We start from the raw sequence: 8787 nt of genomic DNA on the forward strand, positions 1-8787 counted from the left end.
GGATGGCTGACTTCCAGCTCTGCAGGCTATTAATGTATCAGATGAGTCTTTATGATGATCCAGTAGTTTCATGGTAACTATTACTCATAGAGGCACTTCATTTCAGTTAATAATTTGAATTTCATTTCCCCAGTTGCCTTAGACTTGTCCTTCCAGATTAATGGTCCAACTCTTGAGATGCTGGTTTAAAGCAGGATCCTAAATTTTATCCAGGAATTCAGAACTTTCTCACTGGCTTTGTTATTTGTAACCCTTGCAAACGCAATCAAGGAACATCACCTGAACCTACACAAATTTAACTCATTTGTGTCATAATCTCATCATAAGATACTCTGAAAATCTTTCACTTTGGTCCAAGAAATCCAAGAAAGCTTTTAACAGTATATTAAGTCATAATTACTAACTGGCACTGAAAACCTATTTTTACGTGTAATTTGTTCAAAATATGAGATTTTAAAACAAAATAATTTTTTGATTTATTAATAATATTTCAGCTTTAAACTGAACAAAATGTGTATATTCCAAATTTCATTTAAAACTCCTTATTGAAATTCTTTAAATTTAATTGAAAATGGTGCCTTTTTCTTCTTGGCTTATTATCCAAGAGAATTCTTTAATATGATTGGGTGCTCAGACAATTTGATTAGGTCACTGCTGCAGGGAACCTGAGGGGTTCTTGACCTAATAGCTGACTGTAGTAGGTGTCAAAAGAGGCAATGCACTTCAAGAACTTGTCCACTCTTTGTGTCAGCCTTTATTTGGAGTCAATATTAACACTTTACTCCTGACAAAACAAATTCTGGGCCTCTGTCACATTCAAGTGCCATTTCCAGATATTTGGGTGAGGCATGGATGGCAACTATTGCCTCTGAAACTGAGTTCTCAAAAATGATAGGACTGGAGGCAAGAAGGCACTAAAGTAATACAAATTACACTGCAATCCATCTTGCAACCTACTGGATAATGCAAGGCCTGGATAGAGTGGATGTGGAGAGGATATTTCCATTAACAGGAAAGTCTAGGATCCGAGGGCACAGCCTCAGCATAAAGGGACGACCCTATAGAACTGAGATGAGGAGGAATTTCTTCAGCCAGAGGGTGGTGAATCTGTGGAATTTGTTGCCACAGAGGGCTGTGGAGGCCAAGTCATTGGGTGTATTTAAGGCAGAGATCAATAGGTTCTTGATTGGTAAGGGGAGGGTTAAGGGTTAAGGATAGAAGTCAGAAGAACGAGGTTGAAAAAACAACCATGATTGAATGGTGGAGCAGACTTGATGGGCTGAATGGCCTAATTCTGCACCTATATCTTATGGCAACATCTCAAAGAAATTCAGCATCTGAAGGGTTACTGATCACCTGTAGCCTCAGCAGTAATAAGCCCCAACAGGGGTTACATTCCTGGTGTCAAGCAGCGATTGATTAGTGAATTGTGTTTTGACCACTTCCTTCAGTGAGCACTTCATGGTGTCAGCAGACATATGTTGATATATAACAATGCACACAAACCCTGTGTCGCTGAAACACATTAATTACCAAGACCTGCATAAAATTTCAGTTCCTTATGAAGTGAAACAAATGTCTTCAGGAGTAACCGATTAGGACTTTCCACCAGAGACTCATAACACAGTATATGCCCCACTTGAATTTCAAATTTCACCAATGGCAGGATAGTTTGCCACTAAAAAATGCAGTTGCATTGCCTGCAGCATGTCAGAATGTCACAACAAACTACAAATTGGCATGACACACAATGCATACTCAAGGAACAGGGTGTTGGCAGAATCTTCTCTGCTTATTGTCCAAGCCAGCAAGGTATGTTTGCTCTGAGATATAGAGTGTAAGTCTGAACTATAAATCCAACGGAACTGTGGCCAAGGACTCTGTCTTAAAAAGAAAATTTATGTTTTGTTTTTACATTAACAGAAATTAAAAATTAACTAAAGCTGTAGCTGCACATGCTGAGATAATGTGAACGTGTGAGTCCATCTGGAATACAGACAAAACTATTTGCAGATGTCCTCAGGTAGCAATCTCACCTCCCAGTCAGAAGGTTGTGGATTCAAGTTTCAGACCAAAGGTTTGTCTGCAACATTAAGGCTGATGCTCCAATGCAGTTTTCAGAGAGTGATGCCCAGTCTGAGGTGCTTTTTTTCAGATAAGAGCTGAGGCTATGATTGTGTCTTTCTTCTTGGGTGAACACGAGAGCACCCATGGCACGATTCAAAGAAGAGGAGAGCTGTACAAGATTTATCTGTCAATCTATCACATTGGTATCCCTGGGAGCTTTCAGCACTCAATTCTGGTCACCTCACTATAGAAAGGATGTTGAAGCTTTAGAGAGGGTGCAGAGGAGGTTTACTCAGATGCTGTCTGGATTAGAGGGCATGTGCTATCAGGAGAGGCTGGAAGAACTTGGGGTCTTTTCTCTGGAGCGGTCAAGGCTGAGGGGTGATCTGTTGGAATTGTGAGGGGCATAGATAGAGTGGACAAGCAATATCTTTTTCCCATTATTGAGTGATCCAATAGCAGAGGGCATGCATTCAAAGTGAGAGGTTCAGAACAGACGTGAGTAGTACGTTTTTTTTACTGAGAGAGTGGTGAATGCCTGGAATGTGTTGCCTGATAGGGTAGTGGAGGCAAATTCATTGGGGACTTTTAAGAGGGGCTTGGATGGGCACATGAATGAAAAGAAAATGGAGAGATATGGGCATTCTGTAGGTAGGAGGGATTAGCTATGTCAGCACAACATTGTGGGCTGAAGGCCCTATTCAATGCTGTACTGTTCTATGTTCTATGTAACAGTCTGTCAGGTTTCCTACTTCACAACAGCACATGAGCTCCCTAAGTACAGGTCTTTTCTGGGTAGTGAACGAGTTCCATATTTACAGACGTCCTTAACATGATTTTGTCTATAAGTCAGAAAATATACAAAAATCATTCAATATGGTAACCATATCTCCACAGTATTGTCATGAATAGAATCAAAAACACATACGACTAATAAGAAAAAACAATTACTATAAGTGGAGAGAGAGGAAACTAGTTATGCCATTCATAGGAACGAATGTATGTATGTAAGTTGGATTTTTATATTTAATAATATTATTGGAGCTCATTCATCAGAATCAGATTTGTTATCACTGACGTATAACATGAAATTTGTTGTTTGGCAGCAGCAGTGCAGGTCATATGTAGAGGTGTCCATAAGTCAGATGTTCAAAACCCAGGGATGATTTGTACTTAGTTGGCTGTCTGTCTCACATCTCCCTCTCGTATAATGTGTATGAGTGTGTATGTATACACGTGTGTGTGCCTGTGCATGTGCATGTGTGTGTGCATGCATGTGTGTATGTGAGTTAGCAGTAATTATTGGAAATATAGGGGACCTCCACATTACGGGGGAGGGAAGGTTGCCTACCAAGAAAACGGTCCATTTCACAATTTTCCATTATACAAAGCCACGGTATGCGTCAAGAAATGTGAGTAGAAAAAAAATTAATTTTGTGTTGATTTATTTACTTTATTCCACATAAATTCTGTGAGAGTGAATTTTATTCTACATCTCAAATTTTGGGTAGTGATTTGTGAATTCCGTAAGGGTGAATTGCTGTCATGCATAGTCGCCTGTACATCATATAAAGTGCAACAATTGTTAATGTGGATTGTCATCACAGGACACACTGCATTGCAACATTCATTTGCATTTTGCAAAGTTGACAATACTGTATGGCTGAAATCTATGTAGATCATCAAAGCCGTTATTTTGGTACTTAACAGACATATTTGCATGTACAACATAGTCCAAATATGGCTCTGACATGAAAGCTCCACACAACAGCTGCTACAAAAGTAAAATATAATCATTCAGCGTGATATAAACCATCATTTCCACCACATTATCTGACCTTAACTCACACTTACAGATCTCACTCGCAAACAACCCCTGAGCTAACTCATAAACAATTACCTCAGATATGCTGAAAGACCGCCTGGTGCTACAAGCGCTTGATAATTAAACAACTTCTACCTCAGACATAAACAATTACCTCATAAATTCGAAACACACTCTCTTGTGCTAGCACCTGACACACCAATTATATCAAGTCAGTGGTGTTGCCCTATCTTAATACATGTTTCTTCTTTGAAGCAGCTGAGAAAGAGATTTCGACCGATGCAGGCAAATAACTTGGTAAAATGAATGAGGAGGTAGATTTTCACCTTTACTGTTTGAAGATGAAGTTACCATCATTCAGTTCTGGCAGGGTGGGTTGCACACCTCATGCAGATTTTATCACAGGGTCATTATGGCATGGAAAGAGGCCACTATCTATGGGAGTAAATAAAATACAGTCCTCCCAAGCCATGGGCCGAACAGCATGTCCAGTGCTGTACTGTTCTAAGTCCCACTTTTGATCTGTGCACCATGGCAGGTTATGAAACATTATGTACTCGTCCAGCAATGTTTTAACTGTCATGTGAGTTTCTGTTTCCATTTCCTCAGGTAGTGAGTCCAAGATACCCACTCATTGAGTGTAAAAGGCTTCCCTTAACTTCTCTCTAATGTTAAGTCTATGCCCCCTAGTTATGAAAATCTCTACTCTTGGAAATAGGTCTCTCCTAGTCACTCTTCCAAGTCTCTCAGGATTTAAATCATCTCAAGTCTCCCCTCAGCATCCCCTGAAGAACATAGCTCAAGCCTAGTCAACCTTTCATCATAATTAAAAGCTCCAATCCCACCAACATCCATGCTATGAACCTTTGCTTCTCCCTCTTTAAGTGCTACTGCTCCCTTCCTTTTCTGCAGTGAGACATCCTACTGGCTGTGACCTGAGAATAACCTTCTACGTGGTTTGAATGTGGTTTCCCCTCCCCCCCCCCCCCCACCCCCATCGCTATTCCTTACATCCTGCACAAATAGTTTCCCTCCACTTAGCCCAATGGGAGGAAATTGAGACAGGCTCCCTCTGTATCTGTTCTTGCTCTAATTTCCCGATACTCTGTCTAGGACAGCGATCAAAAGCCTGAGTCTTTCCTTCAACAAGAAGGCCATTCTAACAAACTATTTATTGATTGAACATTGGTGTTGAGAAATTGGACCCATTTACTTCTATTTTTCATGAAACAATTGTACATGCAAAGCAATATTCACCTGTTTCAAAGTGTTGGTACCCATTTCTGGTGGTGGTCTTACTCACTGGGAAATTAGAATGGGCACTACTTTCAATCATCACCCTGACATGGTTATATTTCCCAACCTGATGATCTCATCAGTGATTGTGGCCCTCTTCAATTATTGAATAATGGAAGTTTAAACAAAGGTCACAACCTTTAAACTTCTGTAACCAACTCATACTATAAGGAGCTGTGCATCAGGCTGAGAGAAGTGAACTATAATTTGAAGAGTCCCTCCCCCTCCCCCCACTGAGATATTTGTTTATATATGGTTAAAAAATGCCTAATTATCATTAAATCTTTATCAGAAAAATTCAATGACAGCAGATCTCTATGGAGGAGGCTTCATGGTAAGTGTGGTTCATGGACCCCTTGGTCATTGGTTTATTATTGTCACATGCACCAAAGTACAGTAAAAAGCTTTTATTTGCTTGCCATCCAGACAGATCATTCCATATATAAGTACATCAAGGTAGTACAAAAGCAAAAACAATAACAGAATGCGGAATATTGTGTTACAGTTACAGAGGAAGTGCAGTACAGGTCGACAAATTAAGTGCAAGGACCATGATGGGGTAGATTGGGAGATCAAGGGTTCATCAATGGAAGTGATGCTGCAACCAATGCAGAGGCTTAGGACCACCCACAATCACAGTGCATCATCTGCCTCCCACCCCCCCCCCCCCACCGCCCCCATCATTTTCCATCAACACCCCCTCCCATTCTTCATCATCTCCACTGCAATGACAGGCCAGCCATGGAGAGAACTCAATAACAATGCTAATTGATTTCCAGTGGTCATTGTGCCAACAATATGTGGTACACGCTGGTTAGATGTTAACATCTTAAAGGGAGCAACCTAAATAATAGGTCTTCAGGCAGGATTTTTGATCTTTGTTTGTTACATCTGATTTGATGTTAGCACCGTATGCAGCACGCATTAAGAGCAGCATACGTCCTTATTGACTTAAAATGACATCAGCAAGGATTGTAAGTGCGATTGAGTAATGTGGGTCTTGACATTACTCAATTGCACTTGACGAGCACTTGATTCGCCGAGGCATTAAATCTTTATCAGAAAAGATCTTCCTAGGGGCCAAGCGCTGGTAAATGGTATTAGTGTAGATGGGTAGAAACAAAGGACTGCAGATGCTGGAATCTAGATGAAAAACACGATGGTGCTGGAGGAACTCAGCAGGCCAGGCAGCATCCGTGGAGAAAAGCAGGCAGTCAATTTTTCAGGTCAGGACCCTTCTTCAGGACTGAAGATAGGGAAAGGGGAAGCCCAATATATAAGAGGGAAAAGAAGAGCAGTGATAGGTGGACAAAAGAGGGGAGGCGGGGTAGGCACAAGGTGGTGATAGGTAGATGCAGGTGAGAGATAGTGATAGGCAGGTGTGGGGGAGGAGGGGAGAGCAGATCCACCAAGGGATGGGTCAAAGGTAAGGAGAGAAAAAAAAAGGTAGCAAAAAAGAGGCTAGGAAAGGGCAGAAGAGAAGAAGCACAGTGGGGGGGGGGTTTGCGGAAGGGCGGTGGGGATTACTTAAGGTGGGAGAATTCAATATTCATGCCGTTAAGCTGCAAGGTTCCACGACAGAAGATGAGGTGCTGTTCTCTCCAGTTTGCACTTGGAATTCTCCCGGCAGTGGAGGAGGCCGAGGACTGACATATCAGTGGTAGTGTGGGAGGGGAAGATGAAGTGACTGGCAATGGGGAGATGCAGGTCGCGGTTACAGACGGAGCGCAGGTGTTCTGCGAAACGGTCACCTAGTCTGCGTTTGGTCTCACCAATGTACAGGAGGCCACACTTGGAGCACCAAGTGCAGTAGATGATATTAAGGGAGGTGCAGGTGAATCTCTGTCTCACCTGAAAGGACTGTTTGGGTCCCTGGATGGAGGTGGTATAGGGGCAGGTGTTGCACCTATGGCGGGGGCAGTGGAAAGTTCCTGGGGTGGGAGCAGGATGGGTGGGGGTGGAGGTGGGAGTGAAGTAGGGAGTCCAGAAGAGAGTAGTCCCTGTGAAAGGCAGAAAGGGTACTGTAGTGCAGATGGGTACTTGATGGTGAGCATCGACATGGTGGGCTGAAGGGCCTGTTTCTGTGCTTTGTGACCCTTTGATTCTATTTATGTGTTTATCAATAATTTCTTCCCCTATTCATAACCTTGGAGGTCCTTTCCTTCATGCTTGTCAGCCTTTGCCATCAAGAAAGTTCTCATCAGTTATTCTCTTAGCCATCCTAGCTATTTTTTCTGAAGTCTGTTAAGGATTGCAGAGACCTTTGTTGATGTTCTCCTGGAAGTAAGCTGGTAATTTATATGTCTTGAGGCAGTACTTTATCTTTTACAAGCTCTTGCTTCAGGATACTGTGGAGGGTATTGGCAGCTTCTCACAGATGTCTTTTAGCATTCACAAATACGCATCTAACTGCACAAGTATTAAAAAGGCAGATCTAAGCACAGAGATACATACTCCTATTTTTTTTCCCACCTCACTGCAAGCCAATAAGTATAATCATGTTGTATCATTTGCAGCAAAATTGAGGGATGCTGATGGAAGTCCATTTAACAGCCAAGTCTTTGATAACGATTTAATGCATTTGTTTAATTGTGCAGGAATGAAAACAAATCTTGACAGTGATGGACCTCAGTTAAAGCCCAGGGAGGGCAAAATAGAGCGGGTAACAGGCAGGAGTCCAATTGCAGATCTTTAGCAAGTCATGTGAATACTGAGGACCTGGGAGGAACACAGTAGGACCACAGCAACCCCAGAAATATTCCTCCTATCATGGCAGGCCCCACCCACATCTGCAAAATTATGGCAGAGCAGGATTGACACCTGCTGAGCACGTGAGGGAAGTCTGGCTTCTCAGAGGTGACCTAAAGCAGACATTAAGTACCCTTGTTAGCATGTACAATGGTCTTGACACCTGCTTAAAGCTGAATGAATTGTTTTGTAGTTGTTGAGTGACTGGATATTATAGGACCAAACAACAAAAAAGTCTGAAAACAAGATTTCATGATGAAGAACTTTTTTGTTTTCTAATTATGTAACAGATTTATGAAAAGATTTAGACAAATTTAAGCAATGGGAGAATTAAAATCCTGCAGTTGTTTTCTCTGGAGTCATTGAACATTCAAAGGTTCTGACACTGGGTCAGGGGTATAAACTAAATATTAGGGGTGTGTGACTGTCAGTGTGTAATCTCCTTGTCATATTGCAGACAATAACTTGGGGGGTATTTGGTAGAATGGTAACAATTTTTGGTTCTTTTTTAAAAAAAAATAAAATCACCTCCTTGAATCTTTGATCCGGCCAGCAAGGGTTCCAGGCAAGATTAGAGCCACATGCCTAAAAATGTAAACACAATGTTTAAGCAATGATTGATGACCGAGTGGATTTGGACTTGTCCACAGCACCACAGGGCTTGGGGCACTGCAATTTATCATTGTTCTGGGAAGCAAAACAAAATAACTGACACCATTGCAGACTGTTCGAATACAATTTACTTTAACATAATCAGCATTGGAAACAAACGTCCAAAATGACACCATCTGCTGAAAGGGGAGAATCCGGTTGGGGGAGAAACTAATTTCCTCCTGACTACGACCTAAGTC

This window comes from Pristis pectinata, chromosome 18 (genome assembly GCF_009764475.1).
Source record: "Pristis pectinata isolate sPriPec2 chromosome 18, sPriPec2.1.pri, whole genome shotgun sequence".
Taxonomy (NCBI): Eukaryota; Metazoa; Chordata; class Chondrichthyes; order Rhinopristiformes; family Pristidae; genus Pristis; species Pristis pectinata.